At 46.7% G+C, this 6,904-nt stretch overlaps 1 non-coding gene across 1 annotated transcript; it reads left to right on the top strand.

The window, feature by feature from the left end:
• Nucleotides 1–5,002: 5,002 nt before the first annotated feature.
• trnak-cuu (transfer RNA lysine (anticodon CUU)) lies at nucleotides 5,003–5,075 on the top strand. The gene has a single exon. It is a non-coding gene; the product is annotated as a tRNA-Lys (tRNA).
• The last annotated feature ends 1,829 nt before the right edge of the window (nucleotides 5,076–6,904 follow it).

Raw genomic sequence — 6,904 nt, 5'->3', positions numbered from 1 at the left:
TAAAACAGCTTTGATTCACACCTGGCCTCACCTCTCCTGCTTGTCCAGTCTGTCTTCAACAAAGTACAAAAGTAAAATATCCAGTGCAGAGCAGAGGATGATCCTACAGTCACACCCTGGGCTGCACATCATTCAGGTTGAAGGACAGCTACACATCAGTGAAAAGCGGAAAACTTCAGATGTTGGAAATCTGAAGTAAAATCAGAAAATGCTGGAAACACTCAGCAGATCGGACAGCATCTGTGGGAACAGGAACAGAGTTAATGTCTCCCACCTGAAACATTCACTCTGTTTCTCTTCCCACAGATGTGTCCTGACCTACTGAGTGTTTCCAGCACTTTCTGTTTGGATGTTAAGTGCAGCCACACCCCTGAATGGCTGACACCCGGATTGTCAATGAGAGCAGCAAACACCATTGTAATTGAGCAAGTATCGAGGACAATGTCAATGGGCAGGCATCCCTTCATTCACACCACTCTCAGCACCGACCTTATTCTACCTTTGCTGCTCTGGTACACCGGAATATTTGCATTCATTCAGAGATATCCTGCAGCAACATTCCTGTAATCTTTGCCTCCTAACCCCCCACTTTTTCTCTGAGTTTTACTGGTGAACTTTAAAACAAGGTAGTCTCTACACTAAATTAAACTACATTAAAAGACATTTGGAAAAGTACATGGATATTGAAAAACATTTGGACAGGTACATGGATAGGAAAGGTTCAGAGGGAGCTGTGCCAAATGTGGGCAAATGGGACCAGCTCTGTGGGCACCAAGGTCAACATGGACCAGTTGGGTTCACGGGCCTTTTCTGTGCTCTGTGACTCCCTGATTCTACTAAATATTTCTTGCAAACCAAAACTCCAGCATCAATGCTCAGAAATATCATGCACCAATTTACCTTCTTGTGTCTCTGATGATGACTTGTTTCAGCAGCTCAAAACAGGAAACCATTTCCTGCTCTCCATTTGTTCTGTTCACGATCTTACGGAGTCGTAGTGTTGCAGAGCGCAGCAAGAGGGCCTTTGGTCCACCATGGCTAATCCAGCCATCATAGCCACCTACACTCATCCCATTGTCCAGCAGGTGGTCCCTGCCCTTCTCTGCCTTGGTGAGTCAAGTGCTCGTTCACGTACTTCTCAAACGTTGTGAGAGTGTCTGCCTCCACCAACCCCTCAGGCAGTGCGTTCCAGACTCCAACCCCACTCTGGGGGAAAAATTCTCCCTCAGATCCCTCTGGACCTCCTATCCCTTATGTTCACAAGATCACAAGACAAGGGAGCAGAAGCAGGCCATTCAGCCCATCGAGTCTGCTCCAAGGAAAGGGAAATAGAAATGAGAAATGGGGAATGGGGGAAGAAGAAGAAAAAAAACTATTCTAATCCCAATTACCGGCCTTATCCCCATATCCCTTGATATCCTGACGATTTAGATATCTATCTATCTCCTCCTTGAATGCCCCCACTGATCTGGCCTCCACTGCTGTACGTGGCAAGGAGTTCCACAAATTCACCACCCTCTGGCTAAAGAAACTTTTCCTCATCTCTGTTTTGAAACTGTACCCTCTAATTCTAAGATTGTGCCCTCTGGTCCTGGACTCACCCACCAAGGGAAACAGCCTAGCCACATCTACTCTGTCCTTTGCTATCAATATTTTAAATGTCGCTATGAGGTCCCCTCTCATTCTTCTGTACTCCAGTGAGTACAGTCCAAGAGCTGACAAACGCTCCTCATACGTAAGCCCTTTCATTCCTGGAATCATCCTCGTAAATCTCCTCTGAACCCTCTCCAACGTCAACACATCCTTCCTAAGATGTGGGGCCCAAAACTGCGCACAATATTCCAAATGAGGCCTCACTAGTGCCCCGTAGAGCCTCATCAACACTTCCTTACTTTTATACACTATACCTCTCGAAATGAATGCCAACATAGCATTCGCTTTCTTTACCACCGATCCGACCTGGTGGTTAACCTTTAAGGTATCCTGCACGAGTACCCCCAAGTCCCTTTGTACTTCCGTGCTTTGGATTTTCTCTTTGACCACGGATGAGGTCCCGGGTGACTGGCGAGTGGCTAATGTTGTTCCTCTATTTAAGAAAGGAACAAGGGAAAACCTGGGGAACTATAGACCAGTGAGTGTCACGTCAGTTGCAGGGAAATTGCTGGAGAAAATTCTTAGAGATAGGATATACAAGCATCTGGAATCCAATGGCTTGATTAGGGAAAGCCAGCATGGCTTTGTGCGGGGCAAGTCGTGGCTTACTAACCTGGTTGATTTTTTTGACAGGGTGACGAGAGAGATTGATGAAGGTAGAGCTGTGGATGTCATCTATATGGACTTCAGTAAGGCATTTGACAAGGTCCCACATAATCCGTTAACCAAGAAAGTTTGGATGCATGAAGTCAGTGGAGAATTGGCTGTGTGGATCCAGGACTGGCTTGCCTGTAGAAGACAAAAGGAGGTGGTTGAGGGGACTTATTCAGGCTGGAGGCCTGTGAATGATGGTGTTCTGCAAGGATCTGTGCTGGGACCTCTGCTGTTTGTGATGTACATAAATGACCTGGATGAGTATGTTGATGGGTGGGTTGGTAAGTTTGCAGACGATACCAAGATTGGTGGAGTTGTGAATAGTGTAGGAGACTGGCGACGGATATAGTGTGATATAGATCAGTTGCAGGTGTGGGCAGAAAAATGGCAGATGGAGCTTAACCCGGATAAGTGTGTGGCATTGCACCTTGGTAGGACTAATGTCAAGAGGCAGTACACTCTTAAGGGCAAGACCCTTAACAGTATTGAAGAGCAGAGAGACCTTGGGGTGCAAGTCCATGACTCATTGAAAGTGGCTACACAGGTAGACAGGTTGGTTAAGAAGGCTTATGGAATGCTTGCATTTATTAATCAGGGTATTTAGGAGTCAAGAAGTTATGATCCATCTCTATAGAACTCTGGTTAGGCCGCATTTAGAGTATTGCGTGCAATTCTGGTCATCTCACTATAGGAAGGATGCTGAGGGTTTAGAGAGGGTGTAGAGGAGGTTTTCTAGGATGCTGCCAGGATTAGAGGGCATGGGCTATCAGGAGACGCTGGACAAACTTGGGCTGTTTTCTCTGGAGCGGCAGAGGCTGTTGGAGGTGTATAAAATTATGAGGGGCATGGATAGGGTAGACAAGCAATATCTTTTTCCCATGGTTGAGCGGTCCAATACCAGAAGGCGTGCATTTAAGGTGAGAGGGGTAGGTTCAGAACAGACGTGAAGGGTACGTTTTTTACTGAGAGAATGGTGGATGCCTGGAATAGCTCCACTGACCCAAGTTCATTAGTCAGGGGAATGAGTTCAAGAGCCGCGAGGTGATGTTGCAGCTCTATAGAACTCTGGTCAGACCACACTTGGAGTATTGTGTTCAGTTCTGGTCGCCTCATTATAGGAAGGATGTGGAAGCTTTAGAAAAGGTGCAGAGGAGATTTACCAGGATGCTGCCTGGATTAGAGAACATGTCTTATGAGGAAAGTTTGAGTGAGTTAGGGCTTTTCTCTTTGGAGCAACGCAGGATGAGAGGTGACTTGATAGAGGTGTATAAGATTATGAGAGGCATAAATAGAGTGGACAGCCATAACCTTTTCCCCAGGGCATCAATGGCCAATACCAGAGGACATCAGTTTAAGGTCAGAGGCAGAAAGTTTAGGGGAGATGTCAGAGGCAGGTTTTTTTTTACACAGAGAGTGGTGGGTGCCTGGAATGCACTGCCGGGGGTAGTGGTAGAGGCTGATACAATAGGGAGTTTTAAAAGACTCTCAGATAGGCTCATGGATATAAGAAAAATGGAGGGTTATGGGCTGTGCAGGAGGGAAGGGTTAGATTGATCATGGAGTAGGTTTATATAGGTCAGCACAACATTCAGGGCTGAAGGGCCCCTACAATGCTGTACTGTACTATGTTCTTCTATGTTCTATGAATCTCCTCTACACCCTCTCCAGTGCAGTCATATCTTTCAAATGGTGTGTGACCAGAACTGTAGACAGTACTCCAGAATGGCCTAACCGCTGTTTTATTAATGCTTGGTGTGAAACCTTGGTTCTGTTTGAGGGCCGAATATCCTTCCTGTTTCCATTTTGTTTGTAACTGTACTGGTGGACAGATGATCTCAAACAGTAGGTTTGTGATTTGGCAATCTTCATTGGTAATGTCGCAAAACCTTGGGGAAGTTTTTCCTGTTTGATTGAGTAATCAGGTGTGATGTAGTGCTGTCTGCAAGCTTCTTGTGTTTAGTTTTGTCCTCCTTATTTAGTGTGGTTGTCTTAGATCATAAAGTGATGTTTCTTCATGAGTAAACTGAATGCCTCACAACATTCTAAGTTATTCAGGTACATGGATAGGAAAGGCTTAAAGGGACATGGGCCAAATGTGGGCAAATGGGACCGGTTTAGATGGGAATCCTGGTTGGTTTGGATGAGTTGGGCTGAATGGCCTGTTTCCATGCTGTGTGAACCTATATAGAAAAAAAGAGTGTGAATAATCTGCTCCTTGTCAGGTTGTCAGGCTGTGCCCTGTGGGACCCCACAGTGTCTGGTCCTTGGGCCCCAGCTGCTCTCAGGTGTATCCACAACTCGGCTGATGCAACATATCTGAGTTCACTGATTACTCAAAACTCTGTGTAAGTGTGAGCGATGGGGACGCAAAGGGGGTTCCTGGGGATGTGGGGCAGCTGAGTGGCTGGGCAACAGCGTGCCAGTGTTGTGGTGTTATACACTCCAGCAGGAAAATACGGAAATGCAGAGTCTTTGTTAAATGGTGAGAGACGGCTAGTGTTGTGTTCAGAGGGACCTGCGTGTCCTTGTACACAAGTCACTGAGGTGCAGATGCAGCAGTCGGTTTAGAAGGTAACGGTCAGAGGATCCGAGAACCGTACAGCACAGAGGTCCTTTCAGCTCACCTTGTCCGTGCTGACTGTGATACCTACCAACACTAATCCCATCTGCCTGCATTAGGCCTGTATCCCTCTATGCCTGGGTAGCTCAGTTGGTAGAGCATCAGATTCTTAATCTGAGGGTGCAGGGTTCAAGTCCCTGCTCAGGCGCTAAGGGCAGGCACGGTAGTGTAGCGGTTAGCGTAACGTTATTACAGCACCAGAGACCCAGGTTCAATTCCGGCCACTGTCTGTAAGGAGCTTGTACGTTCCCCCTTGTCTGCGTGGGTTTCCTCCAGGTGCTCCGGTTTCCTCCCACATTCCAAAGACGTACGGGTTAGGAAGTTGTGGGCATGCTATGTTGGCACCGGAAGCGTGGCGACACTTGCGGGCTGCCCCCAGAACTCTCCACGCAAAAGATTCATTTCACTGTGTGTTTTGATGTACATGTGACTAATAAAGATCTTATCTCTTACCTCTTTCCTTTCCCATCCAAGTATCTGTCCAAATGCCTTTTAAACACTGTAATTGTGCTCACCTCTGTCAGCTCATCCCATATACTCACCACCATCCAGGTGAGAAACCAGCCCCTCAGAACTCCTTTTCATTTCTCCCCTCTCACCTTACAAATGTGCCCTCTAGTTCTAGACTCCCCAGTCCTAATTATGCCCCTCATAATTTTATAAACCTCTATAAAGTCACCCCTCTGTCCTCTGCACTCCAGTGAGAACAAACCCAGCCGCTCCAATCTCTCTTTATAATTACAGCCCTCCATTCTAGGCAACATCCTGGGGAATCTCTTCTGCGCTCTCTTCTATTGCTCCCACATCCACATCCAAGTGTGCTGCCCTTTATGAGAAGAGGATTTGAGTATAAGAGTAAAGACAGTTAACGACAGTTATCCAGAGCTTTGGTGAGACCACAGCTGGAGTGTTGTGTAAAGTTATTTCTTCTTGCCTGAAACACCTGCTATAGAAGAGTGCAGTGAGGTTCACCTGAGATTACGAGGAGGTTAGCCCTCTGCTCTCTGTTCCAGTGGTGACCTCATTGAAGCCTGTAAATTCAGACACAAAACTAACAGGTAGATCTTCACTGAAGAAACCATTGAGTTCTTTACCTGGATGTTGAGTCATTGATTGCTGTTGGAACAGACTGATGATTTCCGAATATTTGAGGAGTCTGGAGGTAGGGGAGGAAAATAGCAATCAGCAAAGATCACATGGAGCGGGAAAGCAGGCGTGAAGGGCTGAAGGATGATGTTCTTATCATCTGCCATTTCCGCCTTCTTTTTTTAACCAACTCAAATGAGTTGAGTAAGGCCTTGAGTCGCTGCTAATTACTGAGGCAATTTACGTGAAAGTCTTTGTTGCTGTCTCGGGGCTGACTGGCCTATTCCGGCTCTTACATTCTTTTGTTTGACTTGGAGTCACAGAGTCATACAGCATGGAAATGGCCCCTTTGCCCCACCTCGTCCATGCCGACCTTTTTGTCCATCTACACTGGAGTCATTGAGTCAGACAGCACAGCTACTGGCCCTTCAGCCCAACTCATCCATGCCGACCAAGATTCCCACCTAAGCTAGTCCCACTTGCCTGTGTTAGGCCCATATCCCTCTAAACCTTTCCTATCCATGTACCTGTCCAAGTGTCTTTTAAATGTTGTTGTACCTGCCTCACCCACTTCCTCTGGCAGCTCGTTCCATACACCCACCACCTTCTGCGTGAAAAAGTTGCCCCTCAGGTCGCTTTTAAATCTTTCCCCTCTCCCCTTAAACCTGTGCCCTAGGAAAAAGACTTGAGAACATTCTCCCTATCTATGCCTCTCATGATTTTTTACACCTCTGTGAGGTCAAGCTCCCATTTGTCTGCACTCAGCCAGTATCCTTCTATTCCTTGCCTATTTAAGTGCCAGTCTAAATGCCTCTTTAACGTAATGATTGCCTCTGCATAGGACTTATGCTAGGAATGGTAGGGCACTAGGGAGTGTAATAGAACAGAGTA

The sequence above is a fragment of the Pristis pectinata genome, chromosome 1, assembly GCF_009764475.1.
Source record: "Pristis pectinata isolate sPriPec2 chromosome 1, sPriPec2.1.pri, whole genome shotgun sequence".
Taxonomy (NCBI): Eukaryota; Metazoa; Chordata; class Chondrichthyes; order Rhinopristiformes; family Pristidae; genus Pristis; species Pristis pectinata.
This window is presented reverse-complemented; position numbering and strand designations above follow the sequence as displayed.